Below are 16,854 nucleotides of genomic sequence, written 5' to 3' on the forward strand. Positions count from 1 at the left end.
GGCCTACGAAAACTTCTACTACGTAAAGTTGAACGTCTACTTCCCATCCGAGGTGGTGAAGGCGACTCTGAAGACTCAGGAGACAGGGCAGCTGAAGAGGAGGACGAGAGAATGGGGCTGGGAGTGCGTGGCGGGCTGGCGGTGGCGTGACGTGGCGTAGGGGACAACGGCAGTGAATTTGGGTCACCACTCCTTTTCCTCTTTGCCCCCTTCCCATATTCCAAGCCCCTTTTCACAGGAGCCTTGCCTGTTGAGGTGCTTGGCACTGAAACAGTCACTTCTGGCACAGACTCAGCACTCGATTGCGTGTCAGACTCTGCCAGGCTTGACCAAACACCGACGTCACTCCCATAATCCATCGACGCTTTCAATAGTTCACTGGCTATTGCAGAGTCACTCAGTCCCTTAGCAGTTCCTGGTAAGGTTTTGAACGGGGTTGAGGTCACAAAACCCTTTTTCGGAGGGCTGGAAGGCACAGACTCGGAAGAGCTTGAATTTGACATGGTGTCACCGTGGAAGATTCGCGTGGACTGACGCTAAACAGGGGCAAACCGCGCGAAAAAATCACAGTGTGACAACTGGGGAAACAAGCGTTTCCCAATAGCAGAAAGTGCTTGCGAGATGACGGCGCAGATTGACACGTATGAGCCGTCCGCGCATTGCCATATCGCACGACGAGGGAGGGCCGTGCATCGGTGCGTGGGTGGGTAAAAAAAAATGAAACTTGGCAACAACCGAGGTCAGTAGTACAAAGGTCAAGTGTGCTAAACATAGCTCACGGGTGGCGGTACTGATAGACAATACCAGCTGGAGCCTGCTTGCCCGCGGTTATTCAGAATTAACTCAAATTGCAAACGCGACGATCCGCCGTTCTGTCCTTTGGGCCGACTGTTGCAAAAGCGACGATCCGCATTTAAGGGGTTAAACCATATTTATCGTACATATCCTTAAATTTGTGAATTGTTTTGGCACACACTATTTCATTCGGTAGTGGATTCCATTGATCAATTGCTCTGTTTGGGAAACTGAATTTCCTTATGTCTCTATCACGTCTCTTCTTATGCAATTTTTTGCAGTGTCCTTTTGCTGATGCTTCTCCATATGTTAAGTAATCATTTATGTCTATTTTCTCCTTTCCTGATATGCATTTATATAGCATTATCATGTCACCTCTTTTCCTTCTCTCCTGTAGTGTTGGTAGATTCAGTTTATTTAGTCTTTCTTCGTAGCTTAGGTCCCTTAAGCTTGGTATCCATCTTGTAGCGGCCCTTTGAACTTTTTAAATCTTGTCTATGTGCTTTTTGAGATGAGGACTCCAGACTACTGATGCATATTCCAGGGTTGGTCTAATGAATGATGTTATTATCCTTCTTAGCATGTCTTCATTTATGTATGTGAATGCTATTCTCATATTTGCAAGCAGTGTATACATGTTCCGTACCTTCTCGCTGATGTGGTCAGCCGGAGATAGTCTGTTATTGATAATCACACCTAGGTCTTTCTCTCTTTCTGATGTGTGTAGGGTTTTATTTCCTAACTTATAATCCCAATCAGGTCTTTTTCCACTTTTACCAGACTTGATTACATGACACTTGTCCACAGTGAATTCCATTTGCCATGTACTACTCCATTCATGAAGTTTATTTAATTCTTCTTGTAGCTCTTTACAAGAGTCTGTGTTAGTAATTCTCCTTTGTATTTTTGTATCATCTGCAAACATATTCAGATAGCTCTCATTTCCAGTGTTACTGTTTATATCATTTATATACACTAAAAATATGATTGGTGCCAGCACTGAACCCTGTGGTACTCCACTAGTCACGTCTTTCCATGATGAGTAGTTTCCTCTAAGTACTGTCCTCATTTCTCTTTTTATGAGAAAGTCTTACATCCAACAAAACAGTTTGCCTCGAATTCCTCCTTGATTGTACAGTTTCCATAAAAGTCTTTGGTGTGGTACTGTGTCAAAAGCTTTCTTGAAATCTAAATAGATACTGTCCACCCATCCTTCCCTTTCCTGTATTGTGTTTGTTACTCTGTCATAGTAGCTCAACAGATTAGTAACACATGATTTTCCTTTTCTGAAACCAAACTGTCTTTCTGTTATCATACTGTGTTCTTCTAGATGATTTACCCAAGCTTTTCTTATAAGTTTTTCTAATACCTTGCTTACAACACTGGTCAGTGATACTGGTCGGTAGTTGAGTGGATTTTGTCTATTTCCTTTCTTGAATAAGGGGACAATATTTGCTTTTTTCCAAATATCAGGTAGTTTACCTTGACTCAAGGATTTCTTGAAAATTAAAAATAATTGTTTACTTAACTACTTTGCACATTCTCATAATACCCAACACGAAATATCATCAGGACCACTTGCTTTTCCTCTGTCTAATCTACTTAACTCCCGTATTACTTTTTCTGCTATTTGTATACCTGGTAGTATGTGTGGACATGCGTGTTCCACATAGTCCCTCTCAAAATTTTTTTCTTCTGTAAAAACTAATTGGAAATTCTTATTTAGTGCTTCACAAATATCTTTCTCTTGTGTATAAGTGATTCCCTCGTCCGTAATGGATTGTATTATATCTTTTACTTTAGTTTTGCTCCTGATATATCCGTAAAACAGCTTTGGTTGATCACTACTTTTATTTATTATATCCTCCTCAAACTGTTTTTGAGCTTCTCTCCTTATTCTTGTATAGTCGTTTCTTGCCGGTTTGTAATTATTATACGCCCTTTCACTATTGTGTCTTCTGTATCTATTCCACAACAAATCTCTTCTTTCTTTTGATTTTTTACATTCTGTATTGAACCATTTCTGTATTTTCTTATCTGCTTCTTTGTGCTGTGGGATGTACTTCTGGACTCCTATTTCATAAAATTCACAAAATTTTTTATATACAGCATTTAAATCTTGTCCTCTAAGCTCATTTTCCCAATCAGCTTCTAAGAAATTCTTCTTTAGGTCTTGATAATTTCCCTTTTTATAGTTTAGGCTCTTTTTGTAACTATTATTACTGTTTACTATGTCATATGCTATCCTGAAGTTATAATTTAGTACTGCATGATCGCTTTTGCCGAGTGGAGGGTGATTTATTAAACTGTCAATATCATTTTCTTGCCTTGTAAATATTAGATCTAGCACTGAAGGTACATCAAGTCCTCTTTTTCTGATGGTTTCCCTCACATGTTGCGTTAAGAAAAACTCTTGTATGAGATCCAGGAGCTTTTGGTCCCAACAGCTTTCTTGGCTATTTATATCTAGAGTATTCCAATTTATATTTGTATTGAAGTCCCCAGTTAGTATAATTCTTTCCGATTTCTCTTCCATTTTATGTAGCAATGATCTTACACTCTGAATTGTACTCTCTGCCAGGTCCTCATATTCGTCTCTTTCCCATGTGTTTGATCTGGGTGGCATGTACAAATTGGCTACAATTACTTTACCTTCAGATGTGTCGATCTCTGCTGCAATCAGTTCTATTTGTGTTGGTATATCTAGTTTTATTTCCTTGACTTTTAGATTTTTCTTAGTTAATATTATAATTCCTCCTCCTTTTTTTAAATATCTGTCTCTTCTCCATATATTGTATTCCTCTAAGTTTAGTGTGTCATTTGATATCCTTGGTATTAATTTTGTTTCAGTTAGGCATATTATTTGTGGTTCATTTTCTCTGACATAATCATTCATCTCTAGTAATTTAGATACCATTCCATCCACATTTGAGTACGTCAACTTTATCATCTTGTTTATATACTTGTCATGACATGGTTCTACTACCTTCCTCCTTTTTCTTCCATCCTGTTTGTGTACCACTTTCGTACCTGCAATCTTATTACTTTGTAAAAAAATTTCTTCTTCTCCTCTTCTGATCTTCCCTCATTTTTTGTTTTTGCTTCCTCCCTTTTCTCTTTCAGTAATTCCAGTTCCTCTTGTGTTAAGCATCTTTTTATCCATACATTTTTAAACTCCTCTTTTTCCTTAAGATTCTTTGCATTTTTTAGCATCTCTTCCACAGTGTTTACACTCTGGAAAGTCACCTTTAGGGGTCATGTCTTGCTTTTCTCGTATTTCCCTTACCTATTGTGTTCCTCTATGTCTTTGCTACAGATTTCCTCTGATACTTCTTTCAGTAAGCTCATTACATTTGCAATCTCCTTTTTGTCTCTTGTGATCTTGTTTTTAACTTCTTCCTCTTCTATACCAGTGATTACTGTTGATTTGTTTATCTCTACTGAATCTCTGACTAACTTTGGATTGTTTTGGATTATTCTTTTCACCTCCTTTTTAATGCTTTTTTCCTCCACCCTTGTTTCTAAGTCTTTCTATACTTTCACCATTTCAGCATACGTGGTTTCTACATCATTTTTGTAGTTTTGCACAGCTTCATTCACTTGTGTTATCTTCTCCTCAATATCACTGCTCTGGTCAATAAGACTGCTAACTTGCCTAATTGTCTCTGTGTCATTTTTGAACTCTTCCATAACACTCTCGTGATTGACTACTGTACTTGCCATTTCACTCACTTTCTTCCTAAGCGTACTCAGTTCCACTGTTAGTTCACTGATGGTTGTGTCTTTCTTATTGGCCTCCCTTCCTAGTTTTTCTATTTCTTCCTTTTGCAAGTGCATCTGCTTCTTTATTTCATCAATATCATTTTTGAAAGCCATTTCTAGTTTGTTTACACGTTCAACCAGTCTATTGTGGGTCTCTACTTCAACCAGTTCTTGGTAGAAATCATCATTTTGCTTTTTACCTTTATCCCTTTTCTTTTCCAAATTTGTTTTACTGAAGTATGTATCCATTTTGCAATACTTAAGTGCAAAGCATGTACGTTCAATCTCCGTGTTGTTGTAGTCTAAACAAACCTCAGAGATGACTCAACGTATTCTTTTGTCTTGGTTCTATTTCCTGTTTGTACAAGTCTTGTTTAAACTTATTATTTTTTTCCTTTTAATAATGAACAATCATTTAGTCTAACCTGGTACTGAGCTTGACTCATACAAAGATACTATTTAGGTAATGCCACTGGCCGTGATTTGGTACGGAGCGCCGGTGTCACACGTCTGCCTAGATTGTGTGTGTGTGTGTGTGTGTGTGTGTGTGTGTGTGAACAAAATAGCATACAGTTTTTATCAGTATTTAAGAAAACTTAGTGGAAGGATTGAGAGTCAGACAATGACGAAACTTAATGTTTTTCAGAATAAGTCACAGGTTAAGGCCATAGGGCAAAAGTAATTAAAACAGATTTTATCCAGGTTAGACCAATTGTGGGGGAAGGGTTGAGGATATGCAAGAATGAAGCGGTTCATTTTGAGAACAATCAGCCAGAGTTGAAGGTCACCCGTGAAGGTAAAATTTTGACCCATGTGCATGGGTTTTAACCAAATATTTTGAACAGTTTTGATTCAGTTTTGATCTGACATGATGTTAAGGGCCAATCTAAAAGTAGATCAAAGGTCAGGGTCAGAGGGCACATCAGCTTTAATAATTTTCATCCAATTTAGACCAAACTTTGTGGGAAGACTGAGGACAAGGTAAGAAAAAAAATGATTAAATATTGAGAGTAATTGGCAGAAAGGTCAAGGTCACAGTGTGGAGTCAAAATCCATTATCACAGTGAGGTCTACTCAAATAGTCATTATCTGATTTAAACTGAACTTAGTAGAAGTGTTAAGGATCAGGCAAGAAATTATTTAGTTAAAAAAAAAAAGGAGGGGGGGACATGACGTAAAACTCGAAAAAAAAAAAATCACAAAGTTCAGGGTCACAGGGGAAGGTTTAGGTTTGATGTGAGTGTTTCTGTGTGGACAAAATTACTAAAACAGTTTTCATCCAGTTTTGGTCAGACTTGCTGGATGAGTTTAGGATCACCAGAAAGGTCAACTTATTGTTTTGTAGTACAGTAGGTCAGAGGTTAGGGTCACATAGAAGAGTCAGCCTAAACTATTTAAAAATTGTAAATTAACTGTAGACTAACTTTGTGTGAGGGTTCTGATTAAAACAGTGCTAAGAGATTTTATTTTGAGAATTGCCAGTGAAAAGTCAAGGTCACAGAGAAAGTTTGAAGGTCAGGTTCCCTGGGCAAAGTCAACTGAAACAGTTTTGAACTGATTTGAATGAATGTTGATGGAAGTGTTAAGGGTTAGGCAAGAATGATGTAATTTAATTTTAAGTGTAATCTGGGGAAGTTCATGATCACAGGGTAAAGTCAGATATTGAACCCTTTGACTAGTAGGTGGGCATGGGCGCTGCACTCTCTTAGTTCCCCCCCCTTCCCCTTAACCATTCTGCAGACCTCTTATTTGGCACAGCCAAGATCTGCATGGAACAAGCTGCAAGTCTTGTGAGGCACAATTTACATTGGTAAGAAAACAGTGCCTAAAGCTAAGGGTAGGCACTAACATACAAGTCAATATACTGTTCAAGCTGCTCTTAGAACTATACTGAACACTTCCACATCTTTTCCTCCCCCTTCACTGTCGCAAAATCTTTCTCCCTCTCCTTCCACCTTTTCCCACCCCTCTGCCTCGTCTGTGTGTGTGTGTGTGTGTGTTGTGTGCACATGTCTGTTAATGCACATTTTGTGTGTATTTACCCAATTGTGATATACAGGAAATGAGCTACGCTCGTGGGGTCCCGTCCCTGTTTCTCGATAAGTCAAATCTGGCTTTAAACTCATTTAAGTTTTTAGACTGGACGATCTCTTAGTCCAGGCTATTCCACAGGTCTGTACATCTGTAAGGAAAACTATATTTCTTGATATCCTTCAAGTAACGTGGCTTTCTTCAATTTCATACCATATCCTCGTGTTACTCTCTTATCCCGTACAAACAGATCTTCTCTGTCAATTTTATCTACACCCATCATGGTCCTGAACACTGCACTCATGTCGCACCTCTCTCTCCTTTCCTGTAAGGAAGGCAAATCCAGCTTTTCCAGCCTCTCGTTGTACAACAGTGTCACGGGGTTTTTAAAATAAAAGCTAATATTTTTAAATGATAGTGTTCAAAATATTGAAGAGCAGGGACAATGATTGTCTTGCTAAATCAAGCAACGATTACTTTACGCTGGCTTGCTTCGCACGATTCTCTAAGAACGAGAATTTATAAACTTTCTCAACAGTACACAGCAGAGACTAATTACTCAATTGCTGTTTATTAGTACTGTTAGCCTCTGGAGAAAGTTACTTCACCCTTGACAATAAATAACTAATACTAATAATAGTATCAGGTTCTTGCTGGTGCTTAACTTCTAGAAGGCACAATGGATTTTAAACTTAATACAACAAGACTGGCCTAAGTACCAGTTATGAATAGCAAAACGTTTATGCAAGCTAGGAGCTATAAGAGAAATAAGCTTAACAGCGGAGAAATGAAACAAGAGTTTACATTACATTAAGCTTAAGAAAAAGAACTGTTAAATTTATTGATTACAAGATAAATTTAATGGTACATCTCAAAATGAATTCAAATAAATAGATCGTACTCACTCACTCACTCAAAAGCTAAATTCTTACGCCTAAAAAACCAACATGCAGCGCAGCCGGCCAGCATGTAAGGAAACAGCACACTTAACTAAACTCTTAAACCTAGGAAAATACAAAAAGGAAATACTGGTCAATGAATGTGGTGTATCACCCAATGAAGGGTGGGAGCACTGCAGAACTGTAGTCTAGTGGAGTCCGGATGCTAGCTGACCTCTCTCTACTCTCACTGCTGGAGCACAGTACCTCACTCCGTCACGGCAAACACTGGACTGCCTAACTCGTGGGAAAGAAAAAGGGAGCACTAGGCCGCATTTTTTAATAGTCGAGTGAGCGAAACGCGCCCAAAACAAATTGCTCAGCGGAAGCGCTAATGTATCACTCAAAGACGATCATGTATGACAATGAAAAATTTATTTGAAAAGGCTCCCGTCTGAATGAGCGGTTACTGAACGATAAACTGGGATTCCAGTTGAGTTCGTGGTTTCCCACAAAAGCCAATGTCACTAGCCGACTCGTGACAAACAGATCTGCCAGACTGGGGACCATCTTGGTTGCTGATCTTTGTATTTGCTCAATCTTGTTTATATCTTTCTTTTTATGTGGGGACCACACTACTGCTGAATATTCAAACCTGTGGTGGATCATGGCCACTATCAATTTTTTCATCAACTCATCCATATAATGAAATGCTATTCTTATGTTAGTCAAGAGTTTATACGTCTCTCTAACTATCGTGTTAATATGTTTTTCAGGTGACAAACTATCCAGGACCTGCTCTCCCAAGTCATTGTCTTCTCTCCCTTTCGTGATTGGTTCATTATCCATCAAATAATTCAGTGATGGCCTCTTGGTACTTTTACCCATTTCCATTATTTTACAGTTCTTTACATTGAATTTCATTTCCTGCATCCAGCTTCAATCATGTATCCAATCGAGATCCTCCTGCAGCATTTTACAGTCCTCCTCAACCTGTGCCTTCCTCAAGATCTTTGCATCATCAGCAAACAGACCTGTATAACTCTCCACTCCATCTGCCATGTCTGTCTATCTATCTATTGCCAGACGCCTCAATCCCGTTCGGGGTGGCCACAAACAAATCACCTCCACGTCGCCCTGTCCCCCGCCATTTCGCTGTCCCGCTCCCAACTCACACCCCCCTCTCTCATATACCTCTCCACTCCATCCCTCCATCTCATCCTCGGCCTCCACTTTCCTCTTCACCCCTCCACCTCACTCACATACACTCTCTTCGTCAGTCTTTCACCCTCCATCCTCTCCACATGGCCAAACCACCTCAGTGTGTTCCTCATAACGCTTCCTATCACATCCACATCCACACCACAACGCTCCTTTATATCCTCATTTGTCAGCCTGTCTCTCCATGTGACTCCACAGGCTCCTCTTAAATAACTCATTTCCACTGCTCTCACTCTTGACTTGTGTCCTTCCAGCAATGTCCAAGCTTCACTTCCATACATTAGAGTTGTTATCACAATACTGTCATGTAGTAACTTTTTCACTTCCATGCTCACTTCCTTGCTTCTTATCACAGCTTTCAAGGAACCAGCAACCTTTCTTCCCTGCTGTACCCTTTCAAGCACTTCACCCTCCAAACCTCCATCCTTACTCATCACACTACCCAAGTACTTAAACGTACTCACATTTTCCAATTCCTCACCATCCAACCTCGCTGTACATTCATTGACTTCACCTCTCTCAAAGACCATCACTTTACTCTTCCCTACATTCACCTTTAGATTCTGTTTCTTACACACCCTCCCAAACTCATCTACCAAGCTTTGCAGCTCTCCTTCGTCTTCACTCAGCAACACAGTATCATCTGCAAACAACAGTACAGGGAGTTTCCAAACACTATCCTCTCTCACCAGGGCCACTCCAACATCCACTACCCTACCTTGTACCTCTTTTATTACCCCATCCATGTACAGATTGAACAACTATGGAGACATGACACAACCCTGTTTCAACTCAACCTTCAAAGAAAAAAATTCACTCGGTTTACCATCCACATGCACTGCAGCCTTAGCACCATCATACATACTCTTCACAGCATTCAACAACTTCCCATCTACTCCATATATTCTTAATACTTTCCACAATCCTTGTCTATCCACCCTGTCATATGCTTTCTCCAAATCCATGAAAGCCGCATACAACTTCTTTCCCTTCTCTAGAAACTTTTCCACAAAAGATCTAAGAATGAATATCTGATCTACACAACCTCTTCCCTTCCTAGAGCCTCCCTGTTCTTCTCCAACTAACTCCTCTGTTGTTTCTCTTACTTTGTCAATAAGTATCGTACCATACACTTTTCCTATTATACTAGGAAGACAAATGCCCCTATGATTACCACACTCTTCTTTTTCCCCTTTTCCTTTGTACAAAGGAATAATTATACCTGACTTCCAATCCTCCGGGACTTTACCTTCCTCTCAGGCCAATCTGCACGTTTTCCACATCCATTCTACTACTATCTCTACCCCATACTTCAGCATTTCACCACACACTTCATCAATTCCTGGGGCTTTCCCCAATTTAACTTTCTTCATTGCTTCCACAACTTCTATCTTACTGATTTCTTCCTGTCTTCTCACCTCCCTCCTTCTCCCAGCCATTCCCCAGCCACTTATACTTGCATTACTTCCATCCTCTACGTTCAACAATTCCTTAAAGTGTTCTCTCCATCTGCTCACTTTTTCTCTCTTCTCCGCTAGTAATCTACCATTTTTATCCTTCACTCCCCTGCTAACTTCACTTCCACCCTGTCTTACTCTTTTCACTCTTTTCAGAACATTTTCTTACAGTCCCTTCACTTTATACTCAAGCTCCTTCCAAATTCCTCATCCACTCTCTTCTTATTCTCTCTTACTAATCTTTTCACTTCTCTCTTTCTTTCTACGTATAACTCTCTCTTCCGCCTCTCTACTTCTTCCACGCCCCTATTTCTCATCCATGCATTGTATGCTTTCTTCTTTTGTGCCACAGCCTGTCTCACCTCTTCATTCCACCACGCAGTTCCTTGCACAGCCCTCCGTCTTCTCTATCATATCATTTACGTAAATCAGGAACATTACTGGCGCCAACACCGAGCCTTGAGGGACTCCACTTATTACTTCCTCCATCCAGACATCCTATCCTTTGTTACTGTCCTCATTTGTCGGTCTCTCAAAAAGTCTCTCATCCATTCCAGGAGTTTCCCCTTCAGTCCTCCTATATGCTCTAGTTTCCACATTAGTCTCTAATGGAGTACCTTGTCGAAGGCCTTCTCCAAATCTAAATACAGTACACACAATCCACCCAACCATCTCTCTCCTGTAGCACATCAATCAGTCTTGAGTAAAAGCTCATCAAGTTTGAAACACAAGATCTTCCACAGGGACGTACCTAGAGATTTGGGGGCCCGGGGGGCTAGGTTCTTTGCGAGGGCCGCCCCTCCTGGAGGGGGGGCCCCCGCATAGAACCTAGCCCCCCTCATTCTCAAAACGTATCTAGTATCTCATCCGGGATTGTCGGGATGATATGTATATATATATATATATATATATATATATATATATATATATATGATAAATATATATATGAACAGGTGGCTTTAGGAGTGGCAGAGGATGTGTATACCAAATATTTGCAGTGAGACAGATAGTAGAGAAGGCTTGTGAGAAGGACCATAAGGTGTTTATGGCATTCATGGATCTGGAAAAAGCATATGACAAAGTGGACAGAGAAGGATTGTGGAAAGTTTTGCGTTTGTATGGTGTAGAGGGTAAGCTGTTAGGTGCCATCAAGAGTTTTTATGATGGTAGTGAAGCATGTGTCAGGGTTAATGGGCATCAAAGTGAATGGTTCACAATCAGTGTGGGCGTGCGACAAGGTTGTGTGATGTCCCCATGGTTGTTCAATATATATATGGATGGGGTGATGAGAGAAGTGAAAACACGAGTAATGGAGAGAGGGATGGCATTGGTAATGAATGGTGATGGATGGAATGTCTCAAATTAGTTGTATGCTGATGATGCAGTACTGCTTGCAAGTACTGGACAAGAACTTGGTAGGCTAGTGCAGAGTTTTGCTGATGTCTATAAGTGTCGTTCCTTGAGAGTAAATGTAGAAAAGAGTCTAGTGATGGTTATTGAGACAGAAGGTGACTCCCAGTGCAATGTAACAGTGAATGGAGAGAGACTGGAATTGGTGAGAGAGTTCAAATACCTGGGTACAGTGATAGAAAAGAGAGGAAAATGTGCAAAAGAAGTTGAAAGTAGAGTGACACAAGGAAGAAAAGTAGCTGGTGCAATGAAGGCCTTGATAAGAAACAGAGGCTTGAGTGTTGCAGCTGCACGAGGCTTATATGAAGGAGTGTTAGTACCAACTTTAACATATGGATGTGAGACTATGATGTGGCATGAAAATGAAAAGTCAACAGTAAGAGCAGTGGAGATGGGACTGCTGAGGAATGTATGTGGAGTACAGAGGGTGGATAGGATACGAAATAATGTGATTCGTGAAAGATGTGGAGTGAGGAAGTTGGTGGACACCAGAATTGAAGAGAGTGTACTGAGATGGTATGGTCATGTGGAGAGAATGGATAACAAGAGAGTGGTGAAGAAGGTATATCTGAGCGAATTCGAAGGAGGGAGGAGGCAAGGTAGGCAAAGAAGAAGGTGGAGAGATATGGTGGATGAATGTGTGAGGAAGAGAGGTTTGGAAGTTGATGAGGCTAGGGAACTGACAGGAGATCGAGCTGGCTGGATGAATTTTGTGAGGAGATATGCATGATCAGGGATTTTTGGCACCCCGTTTTAACGTGGCAGCGTCTGGATTGACTCTGTCAGATACGATATGTGAAGCAACAGAACGTGGTGAATGTTTTTGGTGTATCCGATAGAGCCAGGATTCCAGGGGCTTGAATGATGAGTGAATGGAAGCGTAGCCCATTGGATTGGGCACTTTTGGGCTGTCTGGACATTGCTACTTCTCACCCTGCCCTTGGATGGGAAAGGAGGTCCAGATGATGATGATGATGATGATATTTATATACATATATATATATATATATATATATATATATATATATATACATGTATATATACAGTAATCCCTCCACTATCCGCACGCCCACATTCTGGACATCCCCACTAACCGGACATAATCGTCCTGGGATCCAATATTCACAAAATGGTCTGAAAACCGAGAAAAATTATATAAAAAAAAAAAAAAAAAAAAAAAAATCCCGCCTGTAATTTGAACTTGCCAACGGCCATACCACGTTGAGTACACCGCTTCCCGTCCGATCAGCGAAGTTAAGCAACGTTGGGTCTGGTTAGTACTTGGATGTGTGACCGCCTGGGAACACCAGATGCTGTTGGCATCCCTACGTGTCAAGTGGGGTTGGTGGAGGATTAGTTCCCCTCCCTGTAAAACAATTAACTCTGAGCCGTTGGCCGCCCTGTTTGGGATACATGGCGTCTGGCAATGAATGAATGAATGAAAATTTGAACTTGGCGCGCTGGGCGCGGGACAGCTTTGTTGTGGCGCGTCATTCCTCCGACGTCCGCTAGAGCACCCCTGTATCCTCCCCACTTTCCACCTGTCTCTCGTCGCGAGTGAATGCTTGTCGTCATGGCTGCCCACGTGCTCGCTTTTGTGGTGGTGCCTTACCTGCTGCAGGAACTCCTGCTGCTCACGTGCCTCTCCTTCGTGTGTGTGATGATGGCCCCGCCACCTGAGAAGAGGAAGAGAGTGGTATTGACTCTTGAGAAGAAGCGGGAGATATTAGAGAAAGTAGATGTGGGATGGTCTTCTTCACGCATCCTCCACGAGTTTAACCTGGCCCGATCTACTTTGTTTGATAATAAGAGATCCCGAGACAGACTCATGCAGTACATGGCTGACTTCTTGTTGAAAAGCAAATGCAACGTGGAGAGGAAGATGATGTTTACTCCTCAGTTTGCTGCAGCCGACCACTCCACGTTGATTAGTATCGACAGCAACGTGCTGCTGGTGTCATGGTACATGGTATGGAGCTGAAGGCTGCTGCTGAGAAGTTCGCAAGGCTTCATGACGCCCTAGACTTCAAGGCATCCAAGGGTTGGCTCTTCGTGTTTATGTTACGGCATGGCTTTACCAACTGTATGTCTCATGGCGAAGCTTTGGAAGCTAACGAGGATGGAGTAGAGGAGTTTCGGCACAAGGTGAAGGGCTTGATCGACAGGGAGGACCTCACTCTCAGTCAAGTCTACAACGCTGACGAAACTGGTTTATTCTATCGCACTTTTGCCAATGAACACTCTAGCCGAGGAGACAGAGAAGCATGTACCTGGCCGCAAGCTCTCCAAGCAATGGCTGTCTGCTTTGTGTTGTGCCAATGCTAATGGCATGCACCGGCTTAAGCCTGTTATTGTTGGCCATGCAATGCAGTCTCGGTGTCTTCGTGGGGCGATGGATATCCTTCCTGTCGTCTGGTACCATTCCTTGAAGGCATGGTTCACAGTTCAGATCTTCAAAGACTGGTTCCACCGCCATTTCGTCAAGGAGGTCATCCATTACCAGACGGAGAAACTGGGAATCCCACGCGACCAAGTAAAGGCCCTCCTTCTCCTTGACAATGCACCTGCCCACCCGTGCAACAAGGACTTGGTGACTGAGAATGGCCATATTAGGTGCATGTTTCTGCCACTTAATACTACTGCTCTCATCCAACCAATGGACCAAGGAGTGATCATGGCAACGAAGAGGCTGTACCGAAGGAAGTTCCTGGACGAGGTGATGGTTGTTCTTGAGGACGAGGACGAGCGCAGGGAGGGACGGGACACGCGAGGCCAGCGGACTTTGGAAAACCTTCGCCGCTGCAACATCAGGTCTGCCATTTACAACTGGGCCAGTGCATAGAAGAAAATCCCTGTCAAGACTCTAGAAAATGGTTGGTCTCGTCTGCTTCTCGGAACGGATGCGGAGTACGATTTCCTAGGTTTCGACGTGGATGACTTCCATGCACGTCTACTTGCGCATGGCGACGATGTTGATGTGGACGAAGTGCGTGAGTGGTTGGATGACGACGAGGGCGATCCTGGGTATCAGACCTTGTCTGATATCGAGATCGCATCTTCAGTTGCAGGTGTCAGTACCCAGTTTGAAGATTCCAACGAGGATGGCGACGATGATGCGGACTCCTCTCAGCATGACAACTCCAGCCATCCCCAAGCTGAGGCACTCCGGGAACACCTAGAGTTCGTTCTGGACTAGCTGGAACACCCGGACTGCGACAGGGAGATGGGGCCCTTGGGACTTTTGGAGGAAGTGCTTGCTTTCAGGCAGCGCATCATAAATCGTCAGAATCGTCGTTCCTTGCATCAATCAACGATTGACAGCTTCTTCAGGCCCATGACCCCCGCTGTGCCCAGCCCTGGCTCCACTCTGTTGCCTCTCCAAGACATGCCCCTCATGCTCCGAGCCACAGCCCAGCACATCAGCCACGGTGGAGTCACCGCTCGACGTGAGTTTGAGTCTTTCTTCTGAGTCGTCTGCAGTGGGTACGCCATCACCACGACCCAGCGACGCACGCCTAGGTCACCTGCCAGCGATACTTTCAGACTCTGACAGTGATTAAACGGCAAGAACTTCTCCACTAGACCACACGGGAATTTAGTGTTGTTCAGTGAAAGAAAAACAGCGCATACAGTATTGTAAAGAAAGTAGAAATTTGAGTGAAAAAACAAAATTTTTGGACCAAATTTAAAATACACTTGTGATTTGTTTTGAAATTGGTTTTATGAGTGGAAAGACTTAAAGTGCAGTGTGCAACACTTATTAAGTTACAATGGAGCATAAGTAAGACAAAGAGTGCGCAGTGTGAAGAGAATGGACTTCTGAGTGTGAATGACTAAGTTCTGTGCAAGACTTCATGAACAGTGTACTGTAAGTGCTTCAGGAAATCCTTCTTACTGTCAGAGTCTGAGAGGAGGCGGTTATTCATCGAGATGGCCATGGACTTGCTGTAAGTAGGCAGAATGTTTCATACTGTACTCTACTGTATTTTCCATACTATACTTACCTCAAACACTTCATTTCACTCTTTTATGTTCCTTATTGGTGTGAATATGTTGTGTCTTAGGTGCTATGCATGTGCAGTTGGGAGGTGTTTTTCTGAGTTAGGCTAGGTTAGGGTCCATAAATACCAGTCCAGGAGCCAGGGACTTGTAAGTACCCAGAATGTTTAATATTGTATGAACCTACCTCAAAAACCTCATTTTATGCTTCTTTTGCATTTATTTCAGTCTTTTATTTCCCTTATTGGTGTGATTTGGGTCTTAAATAGGTGCTCTGCATGTCCAGAAGGCGTTGTATAGGGGTTTTTCTGAGTTAGGGTTCATAAGTGCAAGTCCAGGAGGCTGGTGCCCACTATCCGGACATGACCACTTTCCGGACATGCCTATGGCTCTATTACGTCTGATAGTGGAGTGATTACTGTATATATATATATATATATATATATATATATATATATATATATATATATATATATCATACCAGGTCAACAATTCACTAAAAGATCAAACTCTCCAAAATGGTTTGATGGCAGTTGTGCCAGAGCAACAGCCCAAAAGTCATTAGCATATAACTCTTACTTAAAATCAAAAACATCTGAATCACTCTCCCAATTTAAAATTGCTAGAAATCATGCAAAAGCTGTATTAAATCTATCCAAATCAAACTTTCTTCAAAAGCAAGCATCAAAACTACTTAACAACCCTGATGACAATAGAATATTCTGGTCAACTCTTAATTCTTTCAATAATAACTTTACAAGTCATCTTCCATTCCCCCACTAAAATCTTCAGATGGCAATACTACAAATGACCCACGTGGGAAAGCAGATATCTTTTCTAGTACCTTTGCAAGAAGCTCTACCATAGATGATACCAGCCAGAATGTCTCAGTACTGGAACTTGATTCTCCCGAAATTGCCCCACTTAAAATACAGACAAGATTCGTAAAATCCATCCTAGACAATTTACCTACCAACAAAGCTCCAGGCCCAGATGAAATTCCGCCAATTGTTTTGAAAAAGTGTTCCCCTGAACTTGCCTCTGTCCTAGCCAAATTATTCAGACTATGCATACGTACATCTTTATTCCCAAATTCATGAAAAGAAGCCAATATCCACCCAGTTCCGAAGAAAGGAAGTTCGTCGGACCCCTCCAATTACAGACCAATAGCTGTCACATCTTCTCTTGGTAAGGTATTTGAAACTTTAATTAATAAGCATATTGTTAAACATCTTGAATCCAACAACTTAATTAGTGATAGACAATACGGTTTTCGCCAGTAAAGATCCACCATTGACATA

General features: G+C 41.7%; 1 protein-coding gene and 1 non-coding gene across 2 annotated transcripts in view; both read left to right on the top strand.

Moving 5' to 3' along the window:
* LOC145415053 (uncharacterized) overlaps positions 1 to 16,854 on the top strand; it is a 680,222-nt gene that overhangs the window by 261,262 nt on the left and 402,106 nt on the right.
* On the top strand, positions 12,758 to 12,876 carry LOC145415259 (5S ribosomal RNA). The gene has a single exon (XR_013900037.1). It is a non-coding gene; the product is annotated as a 5S ribosomal RNA (ribosomal RNA).

The sequence above is a fragment of the Coenobita brevimanus genome, chromosome 101, assembly GCF_032717465.1.
Source record: "Coenobita brevimanus isolate Jiangsu-jjx chromosome 101, ASM3271746v2, whole genome shotgun sequence".
Classification (NCBI taxonomy): domain Eukaryota; kingdom Metazoa; phylum Arthropoda; class Malacostraca; order Decapoda; family Coenobitidae; genus Coenobita; species Coenobita brevimanus.